General features: G+C 39.3%; 1 long non-coding RNA gene across 1 annotated transcript in view; it reads left to right on the forward strand.

Annotated features, from left to right (window-relative positions):
• LOC121815174 overlaps positions 1–7,547 on the forward strand; it is a 47,609-nt gene extending 40,062 nt beyond the window's left edge. The window contains exon 4 of the long non-coding RNA XR_006054848.1: positions 4,605–7,547. This is a non-coding gene — a long non-coding RNA (uncharacterized LOC121815174). The remainder of the gene's footprint in view (positions 1–4,604) is intronic.
• The last annotated feature ends 3,267 nt before the right edge of the window (positions 7,548–10,814 follow it).

A 10,814-nucleotide genomic window follows, 5' to 3' on the forward strand; every position in this document is an offset into this window, starting at 1 on the left:
CCCAGGGGTGTCTGTATAATGATAATATCTCACAGGCCCCTCCATGGGTTTGAGGCCTTATTATCAGAGCAGGTAAAGTAATTTCTCAGTCAGACCAATGTTCCACACTAATTCCTCCTCTATATGTGCATCTGTGTGCGCGCGCATGTGTGTGTTTTTGGTTGTGTGCACACATCAAAGCAGTACAGAGAGATGAGCCCGATAGTATTTCTCTGATTAATTTAGTCATTTGGGATACTCTGTTAACTGGATTACACTCTGATGTGTTGATATGACCACATGGCCGTGGGTTCTCTGAGCATGTGTGTGTGTGTGTGTGTGTGTTGATGCACATGCCGATATACATGCATTAAACAATTATCAAAAAGCTCTGTGTTTCATTCCACTTGTGAGGTCCAGAAAGCGTACAATGACATATAAAGAGCCTCTGACTGATGAGGGAGGGAGCTTTAAAGTAGCTGTGCTTAAGAGGCTGTTCTGTAAATTGACTTACCAGTTAAGTGATGAGACATTCATTCAAAGTCATTCGCGTGTTCCAAGTAGCCTGATAATCACAACAAATTACCATTTGTTTTACTTCATTCATTTAACCCGACGTGTTAATGTTATCCCATTTCTTTTTGTGATGGACTATCAAAGGGAGCTTAAAGGAGCAATTAACTAAAACACTAGAGTCTGAGTACATTTTGAGGGTCGATGCAATTGTGGGTTTTTAGGAAACCCATATCACAATTACGATATAGATATTTTAATGTATCTAGGGTAAGATCGGCTCATTGTTTATAACTTTATTGTCAGTGTATTCCCACAGATTATGTAGCACACGACACCAAACACCTGTGTGTTCAGTTATTACACTGCTCTGCTATGTGGGCAGTGCTCAGGGCATCGAACTGTGACATAATTTCAAAATTACCACAGGCATCGTTTTCCAGGCCATCATCTGGGCATAAAATAATGCAGTTTGGTAAAAGCTGCTGTCTCAGTTATGCTTTAGGAACACAGGGCTATTTCTCATGACTCGTCATTTTTTTTAATGTGAAAGAATATTGGTCTGAAGGGGCGTGTTTTAGCCCAAACTACAAGTTTTTATTGCCTAAACTGAACCGGCATGCGGATATGAAACTAAAAAGTGAGTTTAAACTAAATCAAACAGCTAGTGGAACAATTGCGAAAGAAAGAACAAAAGTCCAAACCTCCAGCCTTCTCCTTTATTTTCTAAAAAAGAAGACATTTATCCTGGTGGCCAATAATGCTGAGATTCACATGAGAATCTGTTGCTTTCATAAGTTTCATATTGACTCATACTGCACATCATATGTAATCTGATAAAATCACCCTATACCAGGGGCATAAGAGATAGCTAGAAGAAGAATATACTACTGCGAAGTGTGTATTTGAGTTTCAGGAGCTCAGTTCATTAACTATAATCCCGGATCATGTGATGACAACTTAAACAAAACTTAAAAAGTAGTTGAAATCAAGTGGTTAGTGTTGTATTTTGTAGCTCTTCTCTGAAATGATCCTGTCCGTCTGAGAAAGAATCTGGTCAGTTTAACAACATTGAAAGGATTGAAAGAACACAGAAGACAACTAAACTCAGTGATTCCAGAAGTCTTTCCTTACTTAATAAAAATAACTTCACAGTATATCTATCCAAGTCAAGAACACTCTACAAAGAAAGGCTTGCCACTGATAAAGTATCTTTCCAAGAGACATCTTTATGAATGGAAACACAGGGTCTTTATAGCAGGATAGCAAGGACTAAATCACTGGTGACACTCAAGAGGGGCGGATTAGACTTTACTGTAAATCATCTAAAAGAGCCTGAACACTTGTGAAAAAAAGGATTTGAACAGATGAAACCAAGATTTGTACCAGAATGATGTGAAAAGTGTGAAGAAGGAGAAAAGCAGCTCATAATCCGATGCATGTAGCACCATCTCTCAAACACAGTGGAGGTAATAGTATGGCATGGGCATGTATGGCTGCCAGTGGAACCGGGTCATTTATGTTTATTGACAATGTGACTGCTGATAGAAGTGTACGGGCTATACTCTCTGCTCAGACTCAGAGAAACACTGCAGAACTGATCAGAAAACACTTCACAGCACAAATGGATACTGACCCAATGCATACTGCAAAAGCAACACAGGAATTTTCCAAGGTAAAGAAATGCAATACTTAAATGAGCAAGTCAGTCATGCAATTTCAGCCCAACAGAGCATACTTGCCAGGTACTTAACACAAATCTGAAGGCAGACAGGCCCCAAACCAAACAGCAGCTAAAAGTGGATGCAGTAAAGGACTAGAAGAGCATCTGAAGTATTTGGTGACGTCCATTAGTTCTACACTTTAGGCTTTAGACTGCAAAGAATTTTCAACCAAGTAGCAATAAGTCTTTATATTTAGACTCCTGTTATTTTTTCTTGTTATTTCCGAGTCTCCGAAAAATATAAAATTAAAATGAAATATATCAAATTAAAAGTTAAGTAAACTGTTGAAATACTTTTGTTTGTTTTCTTAAAGCTTTAAGTCTTCACTTACATCATATATTACTTTTTTGATTTAAAATTCACTGTGGCGGTGTACAGAGGCAAAATTACTAATTGTAGTTTATACATGAGCATCTTTCAGCTCTGTAACTCTCTGTTGTTCTCTGTAGGCTTGTATTTGCCAGGGTCAGTAAGAGTCAATTTAAATCCCTCTTTGAAATAACCCTTGCTCAATTTCTCCAGCATGTTTCCTTTTTTACTGGATTGTGGCGACATTTGACTTAAAACCAAGGGATTTAAATTTGGCTTTCAGTTGATTACCTGATTTGTTGTGTTTAGGCACCAAAACTATGTATTCATGGCCAGGTTTTGGTCACATTGCACTCTTTTATGTGTGACATAGCTCTGTTGTATGTGCTTCAAGGGTACCAAATATAGCTCTCTTTAAAGCTGGCAAACCAGCACATAACACTCATTATAATTGCACTTCTTCACGAGACTGTTAGAGGCTGCTGAACCTTAAAAACAGTAGGCCTACAGCCTACACATACCACCTCTTTTGTTGTTTTCAGTGGGAAGACTATCTTGATGCTGTAGGATGATTGTACAGATGAGGGATGGTGGAGAATAGATATGGTAAATTACTCATGTGTAATGATTATGTAAATTGTTTTATTAATATATGTGCACTAAAAAAAAAGTTGCCAATTGCTGATACGTCTAAGCCAGAAAGCTGAACTTCAGTGCACGTTTTTCCACAAAGTGCCCATGGTGGCTATTTACATTGAGGAATGATTAAGGCAACCGATTTTAATGTGCATCTTTACGTGTGGGGACTGCATTAAATACCATGAACCTCACCGAATCATCTGTAAAAGGTTGCAAAATGGGAATTCAAGTCCAGTTGTCAGTAAATGTGTGAAAACAGTTGTGTATAGGTTTGAGTTTGTGTGCTGTGTCAAGATGCATCATGGCAGACAACCAGTGAAATGCAAAGAAAAAGGGAGAGAGAGAGAGAGAGAGAGAGAGAGAGAGAGAGAGAGAGTGTGGAGTGGGTTAGGATAACAGTGAGGGGCAGAGAGACACCACGAAGGAGAGAGCGCGAGCGCACGAGGAAGAGAGATGGTAGAGTGGCCAGAGGGCAGTGTGCATTAGAGTAAGAGCCTGATTGGCTCTGACCTTCCTCACAGCCAGCTGTCAGCCTCTTAGATACAGACACACACACATGCACGCACACATACACACACACACAGCATAGAGCACACAGCCTGTTACGGCCCTGCAGGCTCTGATTACCATATCAGCACTGTCTCATTTGCATAAATCCCAGCACTCTTAATTAGGCTTCATCTCTCTCTTCCTCTCTTTACCTCACTCTCATTTTCAGCTCTTTCCCTGCACTTTTCTTCCTCTCTCTCGCTCTTCCTCCATTTGCTTGCAGATATGAGCTGGGGTTTAGGGTTAGAATTAACAGATAGGAGGGTCCATGACTCCCAATTAGTTTAGTGCTGATTAGTCTAATGACAATTTCACTTCATCTACATGTATTAGCACACCATATTCTTTTACTGCTTCTGTTCACATAAACATTATCTGCAAGGAATTTTCTCTTTCATCTTCTCCCCTCTCTCTTCCCTTTTTCCCTCTTTTTTATTTTACAGGTGTTATGGTCAGAAAGGACAATGAGCTAATTATGGCCAGAAGTAAACTTTCGTACCTGCTATAAATGAACGCGCAGAACCATTAGCTTTGCCTGCATGCGGTGGAATTAAAATAACTTGATATTGTTTTGGTGTGTAATTACCTTGAAATTATTTACATGAAGCTCCAAATATAAAGATTAATAATCAAAAGTTTATTTTTCAGCCAAACAGAGGTCACAACATGTTATATTGCAGATCAAGGTGTCTGAATTAATAGTGGATTTGGCGCTTACATAACACGTAGGAGATATATTTGCAGACCTGCAAAGTGATTGTGAAGAACACATACGGAAATACACTGTCTCAATATGTGTCTGTATGAATGACTCAGCAAATTTTTGAAAGTGTCAGACACGTAAAGATATTTAACATTCACATTTCAGTGTTCTTTATTTGGTTCCTGCAGACAGACACAGCTACAGATGCCTCACGTGCCTCAAACAGTTGAGCAGCAGATGGAGCGCAGACAGCAAGGTGAAATATCTGAAGTAAGTAAAACTACACTTGGTGGGTATGATTTTTTTTAAGGAAAACAAAATGAGAGTTTGCTGAAGATATCTGATTTTCTTTCATTCATCAAACCCCAACACTGACATTCAACTTGGATACTATTTTAGCGTTAAAAAACTTTAAAAAAAAAAAATTATAGCTAAAATGTACTACAAAAATAAGGCTTCACACATGCTTTGCATCACTGTCATTAGAGGAGCAACACTAAAGAACACCTGGGAAACTAATGTGTTCGGAAAATCACAGGATTTGACAACCCGAGAATGTGGAAGTCCTGGAAAAAAGCTCCAAGAACTGTAGGAACCTAATAACAGCTTCTGTAAAATATTCCATCAAAATGTTTGTTTTTTGAAAGTGTTAAGTCTGATTTTACTTTTAGTCTTTTGATGATGTTATGATGTCAAGCACAGCAACTGGGGACCAAAGGTGTTGTGCATTCGACTGCTACCCAGTCCACACTGCACCAGACCCCTGCAGCCCATCCTGCAGGTGGGTCCAGAGACGTGGGCTCTCTCTTAGAGACAGGGTCATTTGAGACTGACTGCTTCTCCAAAACAAAACCAACCAATTGAGGTGGTCTGGATATGTAACTAGAATGGACACCTCCTAGGTGAGGTGTTTTGGGTATGCCCAACTTAAGGAGACCTTAGAGCAGACCTAGGACACAGTGAAGACATTACTTCTACTGATGCTTAGACTGCTGCCCTCTGACCCAGGCCTGGATGAATGGATGTTAAGAACGTTTAAAAGGTTCATTGTAAGTATTATAATACAAATAAGGCACTTTGTGAGTGGAGTTGATGGAACTGAGTCATGCAAACTCCCTGACTCACACATATGTCCCAAAACCACATTATGCTCTTTACAGTTGAGAAAGACTAAAGTGAAATTTCCATTTTCTGTATTTTGTAAATGATCTTTCTGTTTGTTTTTTTCAGGTATGCAACTTCATTATAGTTACTAAAAAAAATAAATTAACTGAATAAAAATGAAAACTAGGTAGTCACAATGAATGTTTTTAATATCTGTTTAATTTTTAGTTTAGTCTTAATTAACTATAATGAAGTTTACTAGCAATCAGAAATGAAGCACAACTAATGATCATTTGTTTTCATAGTAGTACTCTGTTAAATGTTCCACACTTAACAACTTTTTGCATGCAGCCTCATCCTAATACTGCTTTCAGACTGGAAATGGTAAAAGCAATCATGGCAAACCACCAAGACAACCGAGTCTTTCTGAGTGGAGTCCAGTTATATATGTTTGCACTGTGTTAGTGAATGAGCAGAATGCAATACAACATCTTAATGTTGCTGTAGACCTTTCTTGCTGCTTTGGCGCACATATCCAAATGCTTTTCAGTTAAAAACAGGGAAGGTTTAAAGTGTTGTCCATGCTGGTTTTGCACCATTTTTTCAAAAGCAATTTAGTTAATTGTGACTTACAATCTATTTGTTTCTTATATATCTTTTAAAGCATTATTCTATAGTGGATCTTGTTTGTGAATGTAGACACATGAATGATAATAGATTGGGGGGAACTAAATCATATTCAGCTTTGGTGCCTCACTCAGCCGGAGGCGACCCTGATCTGTAAACCCCCAGTATGTCTGCCAGAGGGCGTGTTACATCACCTGAAAGCCTACAAAAATGGACGTGGAACTCAAGACCAGTTTGGTAACATGTTATTAACCTAACTAGGCTGCCTGAGAAGGATCTAGATCAAAGAACAGGACTCGGACAAACGGTGAAGGTTCAACTACATCTACGTGATCTAAAACTCAGATGCACACACAGATGGTTTTTGGGGGTCCAGGGTGGAAACAGGGGGAACTCAGGGAGACTACTGAAGCTCTGAATGCTGAATGCTGTGTGTGTACACCGTATGTGTGTGTTGTTGGAGGGAGGTGTGTAGGGGGGTTAAACACAGCTATATTCTGTAGATAACAGGATTAGCTGGGAAGCGGATAATAAGTTAGCATTTCCTCCCTGCGGCACTCTCTCCTCTCTCCTCTCTCTAATCCTGCAGCTTTGATGTCCCTGCTCCCATCAGGTATCTGGGCTGCTCTGGCCCCAGGGCCCCGGGGGCCTCCAAATGCTCAGACACTGTGTGTTGTATTTGTGCGTGTTTGTGTGTGTGTGTGCATGTGGGTGTGGATGTCTGCCTGTCTATGTGTGTGTGTATTCAGTGTCCTCATTAGTTCTGCCTGTTTACTAAAGTTGGCTTCTTGGGATGAAATCTGCTGCACGGCCGCTCTGCCAGAGATCTGCTCACTATTTACAGCTCGCTCTCCCTGCCAGGATCTGACCCGACAGAAAGCTGATGAGGCATTTTGTTCTGGGCATGCAACATCTAAACAACAACAATAAGCCAACAAACAATAATTTCAACACCAAAGCAAGGCAGAAATTTAGAGCTTTACAGGAAAATAATAAGATGGGATTTTCCTTTTTTTTTTTTCAAGATTTCAGGCTCCAGTTACATTATTCCATGATGTGCGGCTGGGAATCATTGAACTGCGATCACTTTTCAAATCACGTTGTTTATCGTTGTTTGAACTAAACTGACTTGTTTTTTCCATATTTATGGACATGAATCTCTGACACGAGTCAGAAAAATGACTTCACTGAAAGATTGTGAATGTTGTTCACATTGTTGTGACAAGCACCCCACTGTCATGTGTGGAAAAGACAAAAGTAGTGTGACTTGATACCAATGATTGTTTATAAAATATGGAAAAAGCCACCCATTGGTTTGTAATGTTTATTACATTGTGGCTCAAGAGTTGGGCGTTCGCCTTGTAATTGGAAGGTTGACAGTTCGAGCCCCGGCTCAGACAGTCTCGGTCGTTGTGTCCTTGGGCAAGACACTTCACCCGTTGCCTACTGGTGGTGGTCAGAGGGCCCGGTGGCTCCAGTGTCCGGCAGCCTCGCCTCTGTCAGTGCGCCCCAGGGTGGCTGTGGCTACAATGTAGCTTGCCATCACCAGTGTGAGAATGGGTGGATGACTGGTTTTGTAAAGCGCTTTGGGGTCCTTAGGGACTAGTAAAAGCGCTATACAAATACAGGCCAAATAAGTCTCAAAGCAGCCACGTTCCTAACATTGCTAGCCTGTAAACATGCTCATTTCTGCTGCAAAATTGTGAATTGTAACATGGGAGCTTGTGGCCACTGATTTGGTTTAAAGCAAGCCAAATGGCCACTTGAGGAACTGCAATTTTTAATATTTCTGCAGTGACTTGTTTGACTTGGGTGTGAATACAAAGGCATTTCAGTGGCATCAGTTTCACTTTTCATCTCCTCTGCCTAGAGTATCAGTAATCAGCCATGGCTGTTCCTTAGTCATCTAATGGCAGTAGATTAAAAGCTTTCGTCTATTATTTTTTTAAATTGACATATAGGTAAGGTAAGAAGTAAGAAACTTAAGATATTCATACAGAAGCGACTAGTTGATAACTAGTTAGCCAGGCCCTATAATGCCACCCTGCTTTATTCGATTTTTTGCTCTAAATGGGACCGTCATTGAGTGATATACTGATATTTGCTGATATCATGGATTAAGTGAGCAGTGGTTTGAATTCTGCATTTGTGTGGCCTGTGAACTACAACTTAAACTGTAGTAGAAACTATTTAACAGCACTTTTGTTAGTTAGCTTTGTGCAAGCATACAATTCTAGGCTCCATAGTGCAGTAGTTTATGCATTCACCAAAAAAGCAAATGATCATGTTCAGTCCTGGGAGGAGACACACATTCCTTGTGGGCTGCATCAGGAAGAATATCCAGTGCACAAATCTTTACAATCGAACCTTCAAATACCCACTGTGATGATCCCTCGTAAGTAAGGGAGTAGCTGAAAGCACTATACACTGAAAAAAATATTTATGCCCAAAATACTGACTAAATTCTCTCATGTAATTTTGTTACAGAAGTACAATTTAAAACATTACATTTGAAGAAACCTGGTTAAATAAACTTCACTTGATTTTTATGCATTCACTTTATGTTTATTTTTCCTTAAAGTTTATTTGAATGATTTATTTGAATAAATAAACTCAGAATTTCTGAGTCATGTTTATTAGGGTCAATCATTTATTTGAGTGTAAAATATTAGCAAATAAAAAAACTCTGATGTGATTTTTCTTCTTGAGTTGTAAAACTTTGTCCGAGGCTCTGTTAGAGTTTTACTATTGAATTAACTTTCTAACAAATACATTTTTTCCTTATTCGGTTTCCAGACTTAATGATAAGTTAATGATAACCGGCCCATGGAGCTAGGTTCTTATTAATTGGACAGATTATATTGGTATTAACCATATTATTCAGTTTTCTTCTTAGCTAAGATCACCGATGTCAAAGCAATCCTTTGAAGCCAGACACACTCTGCACCATTTTGGGGATAAATCATCCCTTCCTAATTACACGTCCCTGTATTATTTCCATGACATAATAATTAATCAGAAAAAAGCCCTCCTCTTTGGCTATAAAGGATAATGCTGAAGGCAGATTATCTTGGACCTTTATCTTATCACCATATGGAAGTTATATGATCTCTATAGCGTTGTCAAAGTGTTTACCAAGAACAGCACGCTTCAGTGTGTGTGGTTGTATGTGTGTGTGTGTGTTCTGTGGGAAGAGAGAAATTGAGTCTAGGAGTGTGTGAGTCTAATTAAAACGATGAAAATAATTACTGATACAGGCTGACAGACAGCCTCGCCCTCAGACATCCTCAGTAATTAGTTAATTAACCAAACGCAAATTAGCAGCAAGAATTAGTCAGCCAGGCTTAACGGAGAAGATGGTGAACCCTCCTCTCGCTTTCTGCTTTGCTACTCTTTGCTCCGCCTTTGCTATCGGAGTGTGTTTGTGTGGCGTTTGTGTGTGTGTGCGTGCCTGCCATGCTACACTGTTTTTAAAAAGTTAGAAATAGGGCACATCTGCTTTATTACACTTTATCGCTACTTTGCATGACACAGTCTCTACATAGCATGTAATATTTTTTCTGCCTAAGTCAATTCATTCAAATTAAAAAGTGATTTCAGGATAATGAGAGAGTAATTTTCTCAGTTTTTGCCTTGAAAAACTGGGATACACAGAGTGAACATTTGCATCCGTTCCCCTTCAAATCCCCCTAAACATCCATGATTATAAAAATGCTAATTTAGGAATATTATTGCGATTTTCTTTTAAGAAATTAAAACGTAACTTTAGACAAAGTCAGAAATTACTGAGAAAACATTCCCTCCGCTGGACATGACAGATATTTTAAAACATGTCCACTTCCTCATCATTCCGGCTCACATGATCCAAACAAGCCACTGTACTGCAGTTACCCCGAGGCCCTGCAGGTCAGAAGTACAACCCCTCAGATCTACCACACTGAAGTCAAAATGATTACGTGAGCAGGGATGAATATTCGCCCACTGTTGGCTCCAGCGGGCGAGTTGATGCTCGCTGCTGGAAGTGACTGGTATTCCTCTTGTTAACACTCACTTTGACTTGCCCGTGGCTCATTTTAAGGAGGAACTCTGAGAAAACAAAGCTCCGACTGCACAGTGAGCTCCAATCCTGACTTAGTATTGAATGTATATACAATCTGAATAAATAATCCTTGTGATTTTCAGTTTGTCTCATCAAAACATCCCAAAAGTTAAAATCCCAGACTGAATTGATTCTAATGTCTAGCAAACTTTTGCAACTGTAAAAATATTTAAGTAAGAGCGCTTCTTTTTTTCCAGAGCAGAGTAATATGTCATTCTGACATGAAATGCTACTTACCTGATGGTTTGACACCACCTGGCCCTCTGTGTGGTTTCAAACTACACACATTTCAAGCCCTTGGCATTCTTCACACTTCACTGTCCTTTAAAAACACAGCAAACAAATCAGACTTAACCAAATGGAAACTATTTCTGGAAACTGTTTTACTGTCTTTTCTGTAAATGCTTTTATTTTTTGTTCGATTGTGATGTATTCCTCTCCTTTATAACTGGTGCTTTTGCTATGGTTTGCTGTCCTCTGCTTTCATTTAAATTTGAATAATTATTATTGGACAAAAATTGGTCCCTTTTCTAGACCACTACATTTTGTCCTGTTGATAGAAACCTCT

This window comes from Haplochromis burtoni, unplaced genomic scaffold (assembly GCF_018398535.1).
Source record: "Haplochromis burtoni strain Fernald_Lab_line unplaced genomic scaffold, NCSU_Asbu1 Contig_147, whole genome shotgun sequence".
Classification (NCBI taxonomy): domain Eukaryota; kingdom Metazoa; phylum Chordata; class Actinopteri; order Cichliformes; family Cichlidae; genus Haplochromis; species Haplochromis burtoni.